The 18,548-nt window shown below is 38.4% G+C and overlaps 1 long non-coding RNA gene across 4 annotated transcripts in view; it reads left to right on the forward strand.

Annotated features, from left to right (window-relative positions):
- The window catches only part of LOC110136914 (uncharacterized), a 489,873-nt gene that overhangs the window by 348,100 nt on the left and 123,225 nt on the right, over positions 1–18,548 (forward strand). Inside the window, exon 5 of one of the 4 annotated variants that reach the window (XR_011491855.1) lies at positions 16,188–17,157. The exons of the other annotated variants lie outside the window; for them this stretch is intronic. This is a non-coding gene — a long non-coding RNA (uncharacterized lncRNA). Of the gene's footprint in view, positions 1–16,187; positions 17,158–18,548 lie in introns of those variants that run through there. 4 annotated transcript variants of the gene reach the window in all.

Raw genomic sequence — 18,548 nt, forward strand, 5'->3', positions numbered from 1 at the left:
TTAGGTCTATATCATTTCTGTCCTTTATCGAACCCATCTTTGCATGAAATGTTCCCTTGGTATCTGTAATCTTCTTGAAGAGATCTCTAGTCTTTCCCATTCTGTTTTTTTCCTCTATTTCTTTGCACTGATCACGGAGGAAGTCTTTCTTATCTCTCCTTGCTTTTCTTTGGAACTCTGCATTCAGATGCTTATAGCTTTCGTTTTCTCCTTTGCTTTTCGCTTCTCTTCTTTTCACAGCCATTTGTAAGGCCTCCTCAGACAACCATTTTGCTTTTTTGCATTTCTTTTCTATGGGGATGGTCTTAATCCCTGTCTCCTGTACAGTGTCACAAACCTCCGTCCATAGTTCATCAGGCTCTCTGTCTATCTGATCTAATCCCTTAAATCTATTTCTCACTTCCAGTGTATATTCATAAGGGATTTGATTTAGGTCATACCTGAATGGTTCAGTGGTTTTTGCCCACTTTCTTCAATTTAATTCTGAGTTTGGCAATAAGGAGTTCATGATCTGAGCCACAGTTGGCTCCTGGTCTTGTTTTTTGCTGACTGTATAGAGCTTCTCCATCTTTGGCTGCAAAGAATGTAATAAATCTGATTTGGGTGTTGACCATCTGTGATGTCCATGTGTAGAGTCTTCTCTTGTGTTGTTGGAAAAGGGTGTTTGCTGTGACCAGTGTGTTCTCTTGGCAAAACTCTATTCACCTTTGCCCTGCTTCATTCCGTACTCCAAGGCCAAATTTGCCTGTTACTCCAGGTGTTTCTTGACTTCCTACTTTTGCATTCCAGTCCCCTATAATGAAAAGGACATCTTTTTTGGGTATTAGTTCTAAAAGGTCTTATAGGTCTTCATAGAACTGTTCAACTTCAGCTTCTTCAGCATTACTGGTTGGGGCATAGGCTTGGATTACCATGATATTGAATGGTTTGCCTTGGAAATGAACAGAGATCATTCTGTCGCTTTTGAGATTGCATCCAAGTACTGCATTTCAGACTCTTTTGTTGACCATGATGGCTACTCCATTTCTTCCAAGGGATTCCTGCCCACTGTAGTAGATATAATGGTCATCTGAGTTAAATTCACCCATTCCAGGGCATTTTAGTTTGCTGATTCCTAGAATGTTGACGTTCACTCTTGTCATCTCCTGTTTGACCACTTCCAATTTGCCTGGATTCATGGACGTAACATTCCAGGTTCCTAGGCAATATTGTTCTTTACAGCATCGGACCTTGCTTCTATCACCAGTCCCATCCACATCTGTGTATTATTTTTTCTTTGGCTCCATCCCTTCATTCTTTCTGGAGTTATTTCTCCACTGGTCTCCAGTAGCATATTGGGCACCTACTGACCTGGGGAGTTCCTCTTTCAGTATCCTATCATTTTGCCTTTTCATACTGTTCATGGGGTTCTCAAGGCAAGAATACTGAGTGGTTTGCCATTCCCTTCTCCAGGGCACCACATTCTGTCAGACCTCTCCACCATGACCCGTCTATCTTGGGTGGCCCCACATGGCATGGCTTAGATTCATTGAGTTAGACAAGGCTGTGGTCCTGTGATCAGATTGGCTAGTTTTCTATGATTATGGTTTTAGTGTGTCTGCCCTCTGATGTCCTCTCACAACACCTACCGTCTTACTTGGGTTTCTCTTACCTTGGATGTGGGGTATCTCTTCACAGCTGCTCCAGCAAAGCGCAGCCGCTGCTCCTTATATTGGACGAGGGGTATCTCCTCACGGCCACCCCTCCTGACCTTGAATGTGGAGTAGCTCCTCTCAGCTCTCCTGCACCCGCGCAGCAGCCGCTCCTTGGATGGGGGATTGATCTCATAGAACTATATATTTGAATGGATCATTTCATGTCACTCAGTCATCAGTATTTTTATTGGAGAGTTATCAGTATTTTTTACTGGAGACTCAGTTACACATCTGGTAATGCAAGAAACAACAGTCTTGTAAAATAGGCAGAGTAGAGTAATGTACCTACTAGATCTAGTAAGGTCATAAGAAAGAATTTAGTCAAGGACTTTCATTAGGCCCAGTATATATCCCCAAGTCATTTAACCAAGTCTGTTCTGTACCAATTGCTATCTTAAAAGGTAATGACATAATGACATTGTTCATAAGGCAACCAGCCCAAGTTCCTAGTGTTATTAGACTGATTATTCTTAGCATGGCTTAACTGTTTCCACCATAGATGCTTTTAAACTTAAATAATCATAGCCTAGTGTTAAACCATATAAACCCATCCCATAGGTGATGGAGGTTATATTTTTTTTACTAAAATGTTTATTAGTGCATTGCTCTGATAACTTTATATAAAATTCTTATTTACAGTTATGGTCAGAGCAAGTGTGATTGATTGACCAAGTGAGGGGACCACATCTAATAATATCAACTGTGGCCTGAGCACAAATACAACTTCTTTCTTCTAAAATAAATTTCCTAAGGGCCATCCAATTAGGGCCTTGGCATGGAGAAATCTACCAAGGTAACCCAGAAGAGATAGACTTAGATAATTGATTATAAACCCAATAATTGTATTGATTTCCAAATTATGCATAGGATCATACTCATGACAGAAAAACATTTGATTTATGCAAAAGTCCAAGAAATCAAGAAAATACTATAAATAACCATGTGGGTCAGGCCCAAAGTCTTGGGATAACTGTCTGCCTCTGGTGCCATCATCTTCTCATCTTGATGTGGGTGTCGTTTAAGGTAACTTTGAGGTCAGCAGTCCCCTCTGTAAACTAGTCTGGCACAGGGGCCCTTTTTAAGTGGGAAATAATAAATCCAAGAGTCAGTTCCTCTTAGATTTGCTACACAGGACCTAGTTAACCCACTCCAGTGTTCTTGCCTGGAGAATCCCAGGGATGGGATCACACAGTCAGACACGACTGAAGTGACTTAGCAGTAGCAGCAGCAGTAAGGGCCTTTCCATCTAGGCTTGAGTGAGTTATTTAAACAATGTCTTTCCCAGCCTACATGATTTTCTGATTGTAGGTCATGAGACATCTGATCTTCATTTAAGGATAGATTATTGTGATAAGCTTGAGAAAACAAGTTGAACGTCCTTTTAATAATTCAATTAGACTTTACAATAATGTAACAGAGCAACAAGGAACTATCTGGGAAGTGAATCTTTGGCAGTAAATACAGCACTAGAACCCAACATCCACTGAAACATTTAAAAATCATCCTCAATTCTACCAGATGTAGCCAAATTAAGACTAATTTGTATAATTTAAGTCTGGTTGCAATAAACTTACTCAGATTATATAACTGATCATATGGGCTTTTAAAAATAGGCTTTGCTGTAATTTTCATTAAAAAATCTCAGATTAAAATTTTAAAAGGTCTTTCAAAACCAGGAAAGTGACATCAAAGATTTGCCATCAGATTTTACCTGCAGTATCTATAGATTTGGGTGAATTCCTCTCTTCTTGAGGTCCCCAAAATCTTGAGATTCCTGCACCTATCAGGAGATGACCTTCCTTATTCACCTGATAAGGCTCCTGGGAATCTGTAATTCTTATTTTCAATTTCCAGAGGGATCAAGTAGAAGAGAAATGATAAATGTTTCAGTTTTGCTTATAAAAGTATATCTTACTAAATTGCTATAACAATTTGCTCAAGAGACAACATTCAAGACCTCTCAACTGAACAAAATCATCCCAGTATTTCTCAGCTGGGGGTAAGCTCAGTATTTTTTACCTGAGTAATATATAGGTAGCTCTTCTTGAACCTAAGTGCAAGGACAACATACTCCTCATAGTGAAAGAGTTTATCAACCTCTGACATTACTTTGTCAACAAAGGTCTATCTAGTCAAGGCTATGGTTTTTCCTACTATAGTAGTCATGTATAGATGTGCTGAGCGCCGAAGAATTGATGCTTTTGAACTGTGGTGTTGGAAAAGACTCTTGAGAGTGCCTTGGACTGCAAGGAGATCCAACCAGTCCATCCTAAAGGAAATCAGTCCCGGGTATTCATTGGAAGGACTGATGTTGAAGCTGAAATTCCAATATTTTGGCCACCTGATGCGAAGAGCTGACTCATTTGAAAAGACCCTGATGTTGGGAAAGACTGAAGGCAGGAGGAGAAGGGGATGACAGAGAATGAGATGGCTGGATGGCATCACCATCTCAATGGACATGAGTTTGTGTAAACTCCAGGAGTTGGTGATGGGCAGGGAGGCCTGGCATGCTGCAGTTCATGTGGTTGCAAAGAGTTGGACATGACTGAGTAACTGAACTGAACAAACTGCGAATCTTCAACCAAAAGTAAGAGATCCAGTATCAGGAGAGACTCACCAAGGAGGCTGATGGTACCAAGGCTCCAGGTGAAGAAAAGAAGTCTGCTCTGGGTCCCTTCATGGTCACTAAAACTGTTGACAAAAACAAAATAAAAAACAAACATGAAAAGCAAATGTGCAAAATTAAAGCTGTGAGTCAAGTTTATTCTGTGTCTTAATGAACTATATATAGCCTAGGAAATAGCCTATCAGAGAGCTCTGAGAAACTATTATAAGGAGATAAGGGGAGAGGTCAAGAACTATGTGATTTTGACAATGGAAGTACGTGAAACCAAGCACACATCTTGGTAGAAGGTTGTTGGTTTTTTCTAATCACGAGGAACAGATATCTTAAAGGTTTCAGTGCTTTTCTAAGTGTGAGAAGATGCAAGAGTTGGGGTTCATTAAATTTTCTCTTAAAAATATAATATCTAAAGGTCTATTCTGCCAGTTTTCCCAGAGCACAGAGTGCCTCATTCCTGATCTCCGACCTGAATTCTTGCAGAGTGTGTTGAAGGTCAGCAAATCCAGTGGGTAGTGACTTAATCCTTGTAGATGGCCATCACTGGATTGCAGGTGACATTGTTTAGTTGGCAGTACAAATTAAAACATGGGTTTCAAGGAAGACAGATTATTGCAGTGTTCCTTTCTCTGGATCAATTAAAGGAGTTGCTCCTCTTGGTATTTTCTAGGAATTCCAGGCATGAATAACGCTAATATGGAGAATTGGGTACTTCCAAAATAACTAGAAGCTTAACAGATCAAAAGCCAAAGAAAATAGTGGAAGTTTTTTGGAAATCAGGACACTGTAGGAATGACTGATCAGTTTTCTGCATCCCTGAGGTAGCTGATTCACAGAGGACCCAGATATCTCTTATGATATTGTAATTCTTAATAATAAATATATATTTGTTCTTTGTCCCAGTTTCTGTCACAGAGCTCCTAAAACTTTTGAAATTACCTAAGAGATATAAATGTTAAAGATGTCTTTGTTATTCATAATAAGCTCCTTTCAACCAGACCTGAGTTTATATGTTAGTGAAGGGACTCTTGGAAATTCTCTAAGCCAGAGGAACCAATCTCCTGGTTAGAGGGTTGGAACTTTTAGCAGCCTCAATCTCCTAGGAGGGAAAAGAGGCTGAAGATTGAGTTTAGTCACTAATGGCCAATAATTTCATCAATCAAGTCTAAGTAATGAAGACTCCATTGTTATTTAGTCACTAAGTTGTGTCTGACTCTTTTTGCAACCCCATGGACTAGAGGCCACAAGGGTCCTCTAGTCCATGGGATTTCCCAGGCAAGAACACTGGAATGGGCTGCCAGATCTTCCAGACCCAGGCATCAAACCTTTATCTCCTGCACTGGCAAGCAGATCCTTTACCACTGAGCAACCAGGAAAGCCCATCCTGAAGACTCCATACGGGCTACTATTTCCCCATACTTCGCTCTATGCATTTCTTCTCTATGGCCATTCCTCACTTACATTCTTTTATAATGAACCAGTAATCTTGTAATAGAGGAATTTTCCCAGACCAGAGTGTTTTTCCCTTTTACCTATCTGCTAAAACCCACACACCACCATCTCCAAAGCAGTAAAGTCTTCTGCTTCAAGTGTCTTCAAAATATCACAGAATGCTTCTCATGGTTGAATCTAAGCTAGAAATATTGGGACAAGGGAATTAATACACTTGCCACACTTCCTGTCCCTGAAAACCAGGAGAAAAAATAAGAGTTGGGATGAATGTTGGCTACAAATAAGCATGCAAAACACACACACACACAAGGAAATGAAACTCTACAGTATGTAGCACAGTAGACCAACTAAATGTCTCCTAGAAGATGATTCAGTCACAAGAGTATGCAGAGCTCAGTGAGTTGGGTTTAGCTTCCACTGAAACCTTGTCATCAAAGTTGTAAAGGATGCAATACCAGCTTGTGTCAATACCCTTAGGTCAAGCTTATTAATCTTGTAGTTTATATCATCATCACTTTTACTAATTTGGGGCTCCTCTATACATCAATTAATGAAAGAAATGTTTTAATCATTTACTATGATGGTGTATTTATTGTTTTCTTGTGATTTTGTAAAAATTTTTATACACCTAAGTATATACAATTTTTCAGTCATCATATCTTCCTAATGAGTGAATATTTATCTTCATAATACTTTTTTTTGGGGGGCCATGGAATCTGCTTTATCTGAGACTACTATTACCAGTTTTCTTTGAATAGTATTTGTCTCACATATATTAATTTCATCTCATCTAGTTCAATCTTTCTTCTTGTTCTGAAGTTGATCCCTTATAAATGCCATTAGCTAGATTTTGTAGGATTTTTATTCAATCTGAAAATCATCTTTTACCTGAAAGTTTGGGCGTCCCTTGTGACTTAGCTGGTAATGAATGTGCCTGCAATGTGGGAGACCTGGGTTTGATACTTGGGTTGGGAAGATCCCCTGGAGAAAAGAAAGACTACCCACTCCAGTATTCTGGCCTGGAGAATTCCATGGACTGTATAGTCCATGAGGTCACAAGAGTTGGGACACTACTGAGCCATTTTCACTTTCACTGTTGTACATTTACCAGGATGACCTATTTGCTTGGATTAATTTCCACCATATTGTCTTATTTTTTCTATATTTTTTCTCTTATTCTTTTCAATAAATTAATATCTTTGTTGTTTTCATCTTAATTTTTTCCTATACTAGTTTGGAAGTTAAATATTCTGCTCCTATTTTTTAGGTATTTGCCTTTACATTTTAACATGCCAAGTTAACAATTTCTAGATTTAAACAGTATATTGTTTGTTGTTGTTTAGTTGCTAAGTCATGTTGGATGCTTTGTGACCCTATGGACTACAGGCCACCAGCTCCTCTGTCCATGGGATTTCCCAGGCAAGAATACTGGAGTGGGTTGCCATTTCCTTCTCCATGGGATATTCCCTACTCAAAGATTGAACCCAAGTCTTCTGCACTGGCAGGCGGATTCTTTACCGCTGAGCTACCAGGGAAGCCAAAGAGTGGGTTACCCCTCCCAAATACTGCAACTAGATTGCACAGTTATAACAATTACAGTCTTCATAAAGTACATGCTATTTTTCTAGTATTCTAATTGTCATTTCTAAGTAGCAAAAATTATATATTGCTTACTATTGTTGGTTATAGTTCACATTGGTTTAGAATTGTTCACATTTTCTTTCTCTAATAAAAGATTTGATAAACAGTACATCTCCTACACCCATTCAGGCTATGAACTAATTAAAAGATAAGCAAGAATGATTTATGCATATGGGGAAAAAATGACTGGTATTCAAGAATATGACTTAAATCTATGGGCAAGAGAGCATCATAATATTGAGCTACAAAAATTTGCCCATAAGTAGCATGAAAATGTATATACACTGTGTAGGTATACATCCCTAGAAACACAGATGGAAGAGCAAAGTGGAATTTGTCCATATGGCAAATAGGCATCTGATCACAGTCTGTAACATTTGTGTTTTGGTATATGTTAAGTATTTTTAGCAAGCTTTGTTGTTGTTCAGTCGCTCAGTCATGCTCAACTCTGTGACCACATGGACTGCAACATGCTAGGCTTCCTGTCCTTCACCATCTCCCGGAGCTTGCTCTTTCCAGTGAGTCAGTGATGCCATCCAACCATTGCATCCTCTGTTGTCCCCTCCTCCTGCCTTCAATCTTTGCCAGCATCAGGGTCTTTCCCAATGAGTCAGATTTTTGCATCAGGTGGCCAAAGTATTGGAGCTTCACTATCAGTCCTTCCAATGAATACTCAGGACTGATTTCCATTAGGAATTAACTAGTTGGATCTCCCTGCAAGTCTAAGGGACTCTCAAGAGTCTTCTCCAACACTACAGTTCAAAAGCATCAATTCTTCAGTACTCAGCCTTCTTTATGGTCCAATCCTCACATCCATACATGACTACTGGGAAAACCATAGCTTCGACTATATGGACCTTTGTCAGCACAGTAAAGTCTCTGCTTTTTAATATGCTGTCTAGGTTGGTCATAGCTTTCCTTCCAAGGAGTAAGTGTCTTTTTATTTCATGGCTGCAGTCACCATCTGCAATGATTTTGGAGCCCACAGAAATAAAGTCTGTCATTGTTTCCATTATTTCCCCATCTATTTGCCATGAAGTGATGGGACCAGATGCCATGATCTTAGTTTTCTGAATGTTGAGCTTTAAGCCAACTTTTTCACTCTCCTCTTTCACTTTCATCATGAGGCTCTTTAGTTCCTCTTCGCTTTCTGCCATAAAGGTGGTGTCATCTGCATATCTGACGTTATTGATATTTCTCCTGGCAATCTTGATTCCAGCTTGTGCTTCATCCAGCCTGGCATTTCTCATGATGTACTGTGCATACAAGTTAAATAAGCAGGGTGACAACATACAGCCTTGACACATACTCCTTTTCCTATTTGGAACCTGCCTATTGTTCCATGTCCAGTTCTAACTATTGCTTCTTGACGTGCATTCAGGTTTCGCAGGAGGGAGGTCAGGTGGTCTGATATTCCCATATCTTTAAGAATTTTCAACAGTTTGCTTTGATCCACACAGTCAAAGGCTTTAGTGTAGTCAATGAAGCAGAAGTAGATGTTTCTCTGTAATTTGTTTTTTCTGTGATCCAGTGGATGCTGGCAATTTGATCTCTGGTTCCTCTGCCTTTACTATATCCAGTTTGTACCTCTGGAAGTTCACAGTTCATGTGCTGTTGAATCCTAGCTTGAAGGAGTTTGAGCATTACCTTGCTAGCATATGAAATGAGTGAAATTGTGTGGTAGTTTAAACATTCTTTAGCATTGCCCTTCTTTGGGATTGGAATGAAATCTGTCCTTTTCCAGTTCTGTGGTCACTGCTGAGTTTTCCAAATTTGCTAGTATATTGAGCACAGCACTTTTAACAGTTTAAAATACTCTGTTCTATCCATTTCTTAGGAATTTGAAACATTTAAATGAAGACAAAAGTTTAACTCTACTTTCTAACCTTTAAAATATATACTATTTCAATTCTATATTTAGCTCAGGTGAATTCTTCTATGATTATTTAATTATTGCATTCCTTCTGTTACCCCATTAATTCCTGGGACACATATTGTTAATATAGTGATCGTCCTGTATCTCCTTTGAGGATATCTTATTTTCCCCATAAGGTTTATAATTCTTTGTCTTTTCCTTTTGTGTTTCCTCACTTGAATTTTCAGGCCATTAATTCAAGTTTCAACAGTGATTTTCTCCAGCTAAACTTCTCTGAAAATATTTTTTAAATTGTTTTTAAAAACTTTCCAAGAAGAACAGGGTATCTTATCAAAGGGTTAGCACAGGGACAGATAATACTGTGGTATTTAAAATATATAGCAACATATACACACTTCTATATATAACATAGACAACTAATAGGGACTTACTGTATGAGACAGGGAGCTCTCCTCAATACTCTGTAATGGCCTATATGGGAAAATAATCTAGAAAAGAGTGGAGATATATATATGCATAACTGATTCTTTTTTTGTACATCTGAAACTAACATAACATTGTAGATCAACTATACTGCAATACAAATTTTAAAAATATATATGTACATATATATATATATATATATATATATATATATAGCAAACAGCATGAACAAGTGTTTTCAGCTGATTCTATGTCTTCAAAGTCAGAGTTCCATTCCTTGAACTGGAAACTAGGCAAATTACTAAGTAATGAGCTTGTACAAGGGACATGTGATAAGACATCAGTAATCAAAGCTGCAATAAAAGTAATGATAGTATATTGAAAATTTGGCAGACCTATTGTCATTAATATAGGGGTCAAAGTTTGAAACTAGGCAGTCAGAAAGCTAGATAGAACAAGTTTAAAGGATGCTCCATAAATGACTATCCTATATGAAGAATGAGATGACAAGCACCTAGAGATCTAGGTGTGGCAGGAGTCTGAGAATTAAACTGACCCTGCCTGCTCCTAGAATGAAATTGTTTTCTAAAACACACAAGCTAATGGATTTAGGGTTTGGAGGGCAGGTCAGCCAAGATGGCTCCTTATTTACATGGATCAGGCCCATTGATTGTTTGCAAGTGAAGGGATGGAATATCTATACTCACAGTGGAGATAATATTTACCTATTTACTATGTACCAAAGTAGTCAGAATGTACATCTCTATGGATGCCTGGGATAATGCAGTGGGTCAAGGTCAGACAGGGAGAGCAAAATGAGCATGGGAATCAAAGTATAGTTCACAGAACTTACGATGCTGCAGCTGCTCTTCAATGTGATGGGAGGAAATAAACCACGCTATGTAGGGACAGAGGATCAATCTGTCCAGAGCAAGAGAGAAATGGCCTGAAAAGGAAAGGTTGGTTGGAGAAGCATTTGACAAATGTCATCAGTTTTAACAGAAAGGTCAAGGAGAATGAGGGTAGAGAGGAAAAGCTGAGAACAATTGGAAATACAATACCTAGGAATTCTGAAGTCATGAATACCAAAGCTAGCCAGCATGTTTCTGCTGAGAGAATCAGCAAGAGAAAACAGGTCCATGTACTGATGGAGTGAAGATGAATTTTTTTCATCCAACTGACAACAAATATATGCTTCATGTGTTGTGATCTGTAGCTGTCTCTGAGGCTTTGGTCACTTATGAATGTTATTTCATCACACACATGGTCTGTGGGGGTGGAAATCCTATATAAATGATTGGGATTACTGCAGCATGCACCTCACAGCTGCATGCAGTTTGTAAGTAATTGAACAGGATTTTCTTGCCACGGCCAGCCTCCCAGGTGAGTTGGATACAGGACATATTAAAATTAAAAGTTAGATCCATGTAGTTCTGTCTGGCCTTGTTATCACGTGAAGGCCATCTTGTAATGAAGAACACTCAAGAATGACATCTGAAACAATGGTTCCTTAGGTTGATGAGTTCAGTAATGAATCGCTCTGTGATTTCCTTCCAAGATTGATTAAAACAGCACTTGAGTTCCTGAAAACACTGAAGTGCTTGTAAATAAAGCAAACAGCTGTCTGGTGAAAAATAAGGCAAGGCATGCTCATACAGGGGTCAGTGTCTTTATGGTAAAACCAGATCATCTCAGCAAACTCATATGAAAGTATTTCTTTCATAGTGAATAATTCTGATTTTGTGAGAGAGGCTTCTCTCCACGTGGGTTGATTATAACTTTGATGTAATGTAATGGACCAATCTTAAGAATCGATTATTTTTTAGATCTTCATGAATAGGGTCTGCCTAATCATGCATTCACTCAAGATTTACTGAATAAGCACCTACTGTGCAAAAGTCTCAGTGGGTAAAAGAAAGTTGAATTAGATGTAGCAAGCACTGACAAGGGGGAGCACACAGGAAGATAATTACTATCCATGACTTACCAGACTATGATGCAGAGTGATATAGTCCATAAGTATAAAGCATTGTAAAAGTTCCATTTTGCTTTTAAGTTGAAGAGAGATTAGAATAGAATAGTCTACTTTGAGGATGGGATATATGAGTGAGACAAGAATATGTTAAGATCTGTTTAGGTAAGAATAGATATTAATAGTGTAGAGAGAAAACCCAGGGATCAAGGAATGGAGAAATGAATAATAGTAGAGTTATAAACTTGAAGGGACCACAAGGGTACATTTGATTCTGAAGATATGTAAACTATTCTGATCCAAAATAATTTTGATTAACTTTCATAATATTTGAAATTAATAATTATTTATTTGTATACTGCTTTATTTGTATACACCTGTATGTCTCTGTGGGCCCTTGAGGACAGGAATCACATATACATTTACATTCCCACAGAAAGTGCTTAGTATGTGGTTGGCCAAAATATTTGTCAGCTCAAAATAAATATATGGAAGAGTATGGTCTTAGAAATGGTGGGTGTGACCACTTCCTCACATTATAATAATAGGATTTGACTTCTCCATCTCTTCATTCTCCTTAGTTTCTTTTATCCATTTTATTACAGTCCTTAAAATGCACATCTCATTACTTTCTTCAATTTTCATGTGACATGACATCATTTCCTTCATGCCCCTCATTAGATTATTTAACGTGCTCCTCTCATTACACCTTTCCCATCTTGCATCTCATTATACCCCTTAAACATGCACATCTCATTACGCAGCCCTTACATATCTCATTACACCATTCCATTTTTGTATCTCATTGTCATTTCATTTCTGCATCTTATTCCATTAAAACCTAGTTCCCATTATATCTTACATATTTGGAAAATTTATATACTCTCCCTTCCTTCTTTTATACATCTGATTATGCGGCCTCTCCTTTATGTGACCAGCTCATTACACTTTTCCTTTCACCCATCTCATTTCAGCCCTGAAGGATGCCCATCTTACAGGACACTTCCTGAGACAGCTCATTAAACCGTCTCACATATTCACTTCATTACAGATTTTTAACATATACGTCTTATTACATAGAACTCTTCATGAATCTTATTAAAATCTTGGAAGGTACATATCTCACTATCCTCTTCTCTCTTATGCATTCTGTCACTGCATCACAACTACACATCTCAGTAAAATATTTATTTTTATTCTTTTAATATGTGCCTTTATCATGAACTTTCTATTTGCTAATATTTCATTACTCCATTACATTTTTATGTCAATGTATAATGAGAATGACCACATATCTTTAAAAAAGCAAGAGAACAGCATCGAAACATGTGTATTATCTAGGGTGAAACAGATCTGGATGCATGAGACAAGTGCTCGGGGCTGGCGCACTGGGAAGACCCAGAGGGATCGGGTGGAGAGGGAGGTGGGAGGGGGGATCGGGATGGGGAATACATGTATATCCATGGGTGATTCATGTCAATGTATGACAAAAACCACTACAATATTGTAAAGTAATTAGCCTCCAACTAATAAAAATAAATGAAAAAAATAAAAATGAAAATAAAAAAGCGGGGATATTTTTAAACAGTATTTCATTTGTCTTTAAATTATTACACTGATGCTTCTCAAACTGGCGGTTGGGGATGTTAATAGACCTTCAGTAAAGATAAGTTTAAATAACTTTGGTTACTATTAAGTTTACATAAGTTAAGAAAGTAAGTTTATTTAGTTAATTTTTATTATTTTAGGATTTCCTGAAGCTTTTTATATGCTATTGAAAACTACCAATATTCAAAAAACAGGCCTGGAGTGTAGCATCTCTCAAATGTATCAGCCATGCATTTTAGTCACAGAACATATATTAACTCCTCCCAAAACTTGTGTCTCATAGAGCACAATATAAGAAAGCCTAGTGTAATAGTTTTAATATGCACATCTATATGTAGCTCTTTATTTACCAGTATTTATTTTACTTGTAATCTTGCATAGCTTTCTGGAACTAATAAGACTTGCTTAAGTGACATGCTGAGTAATACTCCTCATAGTGGTTCTTAAACTCTGGTGAGTAGCAGAGTCACCTGAAGAATTTGATGAAAATACAAAGACCCGGACTCCATCCTATTTCAGCAAGCCTGGGCTTTGTATGCTTTATTATCTTTCCAGATGATTTTGATACACATCAAAAGTTGAGGAACTAGTGCCTTATTGAGTGTTTACTGTATCACATTCTATGTGAGAACACATAATTATATCAAAAGGCATGACCCCCAAATCATGAAGTTGGAACAATGCAAAGATCATGGCTGTTTCCTTTCTCCTTGTTGTTGTTCAGTTGCTAAGCTGTATCTGACTCTTTGCCACCCCATGGACTGCAGCACACCAGGCTTCCCTGTCTTTTTTTTTTTTTTTCCCCTGTCTTTCACTAGCTGCCAGAGTTTGCTCAAACTCATGTCCATTGAGTTGGTGATGCCATCCAACCATCTCATCCTCTGTCATCCCCTTCTCCTCCAGCCACGAAATAAAGACATGCAGGTACTTTTCCCCAGTGAGCATGCCTGCTTATCCAACAGCTAGCAGAACTCTGAAGCTATTTGCTTAGTGGCTGCAGCACAAGCTTTGGCGTCAAACAGATCTGGGTTTGAATCTGTTTTTAACCAATATCTGATGATTTTAGTGAAGGACGTACTATGTCTCTGGGCATCAATTTCCTCAACTGTAAAACTGGGTAATTATATTTTCTTAAATCATTGTTAGGAATGAATTAGCTTAGTACAAAGAAAAGTCTTATCACAATCACTTGCACAGAGTGGCTCCTTAAATAATAATCACTATTGGCAACTTTATTTTGACCCCCACATGCCACATTAAATTGACTGCCTTTTGAAACGACTGCATGTGTGCATGCTAAGTCACTTCAGTCATGTCTGACTCTTTGCAACCCCATGGACTGTACCCCGCCAGGCTCATCTGTCCATGGGATTCTCCAGGCAAGAATACTGGAGTGGGTTGCAATGCCCTCCTCCTGGGGATCTTCCCAACCCAGGGATCAAACCCACATCTCTTACGTCTCCTGCATTGGCAGGCAGATTCTTTACCACTAGGGCTACCTGGGAAGCCCTCTGAAATGACTACTGTGTATCAACTGATCCTCAGTTAACAGAAGTGAAAGATTAAATGAAGGCACATAATTTCCCTATGTGATTATCAAGAGAAATTGTACCTAAATTCCACAAGTCTGCCTGTGTCCAGGAACTTTACAGACCTTACCATATGTAGTAAATTAGCATCCTATTATAGGACAGAAATCCAGAAGTTCCACACTCATACACATGGTATAGTAGTGATCTAGAGCACTGATCCCCAACCTTTCTGCCATCAGGGACTGGTTTTGTGGAAGATAATTTTTCCATGGACCGGGGTTGGGGGGAATGCTTTTAGAATGAGTCAAGCATGTTACATTTATTGTGAACTTTATTTATATTATTATTATATATGCTCCACCTCAGATCATCAGGCGTTAGATCTGGAGGTTGAGGATCCTTGATAGAGGAGAGAAAACCTCAGTGCCTATCTCTAAGGTTGAGTGATCTTTAGATAAGTTGTTTCACTTGACAAGTCTTGATTTCTTATCACTTGTGCAAATGATGCTAATAATCCTTATGACTACCTCAGAAAACATTGTCATCATCACACAATATCATCCATGTGAAAATATACAAAATACTTAATACAAACCTAAGAGGAGAATTTGTCATTATTTCTCAACATTTTCCAGAAGTGTTAGCTCCCATGAGAACCTCAGTTAATTACAAGGGTGTTTGCAGTGTGGTCTCTAAAAAATCTGCTATTAAAACTGATTCTTTGAGGGGCTCAGGCACCGATGTAGAGATTGATGAGATTTTAAAAGAGGACAAGACAAGGATACTTTTTGTAAAAGCAACTCCTTCATCTCCTTTTTACTCCCCAAAAGATGCAGGAAAGCTGATAAAGAAATTAAAGAAGTGGTTCTTAAGCTTGTCTACACACTTAAATCAACTGAGAAGCTTTAAGGACTACTGATGCCTGGGTCATACCAATAGATTCTAAATTAATTGATTTGTGGTGAGATCTGGGCATCTGAAACTTTATAAGGCCCTCAGCTGTTTCTACTGTATAGTGAAGCTGAAGAATCTCTGCCCTTTCAATTCAGAGGTCCCACTGACTCGCGAATCACTTGAAATAGGGAGTCAGCTGAAATTGACTTCTACGGATTCCCAGTATACTGGTCTCTTTTGGAACCAGTCTTTTTTCTAATTACTCTAGAGCTGTTTGCACTGGGAAGACCCAGAGGGATCGGGTAGAGAGGGAGGTGGGAGGGGGGATCAGAATGGGGAATACATATAAATCCATGGCTGATTCATGTCAATGTATGACAAAACCCATTACAATGTTGTAAAGTAATTAGCCTCCAATTAGTAAAAATAAATGGGAAAAAATAAAAATACTGACACTACCGCTATTCTTTCTCAGAAGTATGTGCTAAGTCACTTCAGTTGTATCCAACTCTTCGTGACCCCATGGACTCTAGTCTGCCAGGCTCCCCTGTCCATGGGATTCTCCAGCCAAGAATAATGGAGTGGGTTGCCATGCCCTCCTCTAGAGGATCTTCCCGACCCAAGGATCGAACCAGCACCTCTCACGTCTCCTTCATTGGCAGGAGGATTCTTTACCACTGAGCTACCAGGTGAGCCCTTCTCAGGAGCATCTGGCCCTATAATTAGGGAATTTCAGGACTGGAGTGAGGAACAACTTTCTTCCACTGGCCCCTCGGTTTTCTACCCACAACCTAGCACCCTGCTGGCATCTAAAGCTCCATGAATGCATGGTGACTGAGTAAATTCTGGCCATGAATATTGCCAAAATCAGACTGTTAATCAGACATACTCATCAGAATTAGTATACTCTAGTTCTACAAAAATTAGAAGCTAAGTAAAACTGTGGCTTATTTTCCTTTCAAGAGAAATGTTGTCAGTGAGATGTATGTTTTGAAAGGCAACTCCATACTCAGTTACAAGCATGGCTTTGGATTAATTCTAAAGGTGAAGATGTATTTTCCCTTAGTATTACATTCAATTAGAAAAGACATTGGCAGGCTTTAGAATCTATTGGTTTTAGAGAACTATCTTTAACCTTCTTTATCTATTTTATATTTCTGTATGTGATAGAAATGGTACTAATTTACTGGCAATATATTGTTCCTCACAAATTACTAAGGTTAGTTCCCCCATACTACAATGTTACCAAAATATCACAAAAATAACTTATAAGGAAATATCCCAGATTAAACATGAGCACATAAAATTCTGATTCAAAATATTCAATAGTCTAATCCTAGGTGATAGCAAAAATAAGATTTTTGTAAGAAATGAAAGGAAAATAAAAATACTTGATAAGGAATAAAAAAATCAATAGTATATATCAAATTTATGGTCCAAATAAGACAAATCAAATGTATTACCAAAACACTTGATAAAATTTAGTATAATTAATGATATTTTAAAGAATTCAAAAATGAGGGAAAACAGGAAAAAACCCAACAGCACTCATTTTGGAGAAGTGCTAGTAGCATTTTAATTAAAAGGAAGAACAAGGTAAATATGTTCAGTAACTGATCTTTAACTTAGTTTTGGAAATTTGGGCTGATGTGATGAGATGAAACAAAACCAGTAAGTATAGATATCAGAAAGTAGGTGTGAAAATTTAAAGCAATATAATTTTCTGTGTTGAAAACCTAGAGATAAAGCTTTGTATCTCATGATTGGATTGCTACAATATAAATATACATAAACACACTCTCTTTCTGCCAGCACTATCCAATCCAAATAGATAATAGAAAAAAATCAATTTTCTATGATAGTTTAAAATGTAAAGTGTTGGAAGTAATTTCAACAGGAAATATGCAATACCTTTGCATCTGGTAGTTATAAAGCTGTTAGCAGACCAAGTTTCTATCTTATCTATTTCTCTCATCCCATATGAACTTGCTGTTCTTCTCACGGGACTGACAAAAACAAAAGAAATAACAAAAGGACCTGGCACTTAAAGAGGGAACTATGTTAATTTGATCCAAAACATAAAGATTACAGCATTAAAAACAAAGCAAAGATGGGTCCCCACTTGTGATGACTTCACAGACATCAGTGTTTCACTTTGAACCATTCCAAGATGTTCTCCTCCAGCCACCGCTACTACCTAACAGCATATGATCCAGCACCCATAACGCAAAGTGCAGCCACATAAGAGTGGATCCTTCCAATGGGGTGGTAACATCTGAACCTACAATCCTTGATCCCAGTGACTCCATGAGTTTGTTCAAATCCTGTGTAGTGGATGGGGCCAATGCATACATGCTTCTGTTCTTACCTCTTTTGAGGCTCCTAGAAAGACTGTATTTCCCAACCCACGTGAAGTTTGGTGAGGGCATGTGATCCCCTTTGGCTCATGAAAAATGAACAAAAATAAGAAAGACGTGAGAGTGAGCACACTGTGTATCACCTCCCCACAGAAATAATGGAAGTGCATGTTGACGGTGGAGCCTGTGGGCTGCCCTCTACGGGGTCGCACAGAGTCGGACACGACTGAAGCGACTTAGCAGCAGCAGCATGCTGACAAAGAGCTTCCCCTAGCCTGAGCCCCTGAGTAATTACCATGGCCAAAGGCCCCAGCCAAGCTACAGTGAGAAAGAAAGAGGTTCTGATTGTGTTATGCCACTGAGATTTGGGGATTGTTTGTACCATGACTTTATGTTACCGTAGTGCAGAGAAAGTTCATATTAGTGTTTTTACAGAACTCGAAGTAGCCAGTGACTGCCAATTCATTAGTTAGTCGATG

This window comes from Odocoileus virginianus, chromosome 16 (genome assembly GCF_023699985.2).
Source record: "Odocoileus virginianus isolate 20LAN1187 ecotype Illinois chromosome 16, Ovbor_1.2, whole genome shotgun sequence".
Lineage (NCBI taxonomy): Eukaryota > Metazoa > Chordata > Mammalia > Artiodactyla > Cervidae > Odocoileus > Odocoileus virginianus.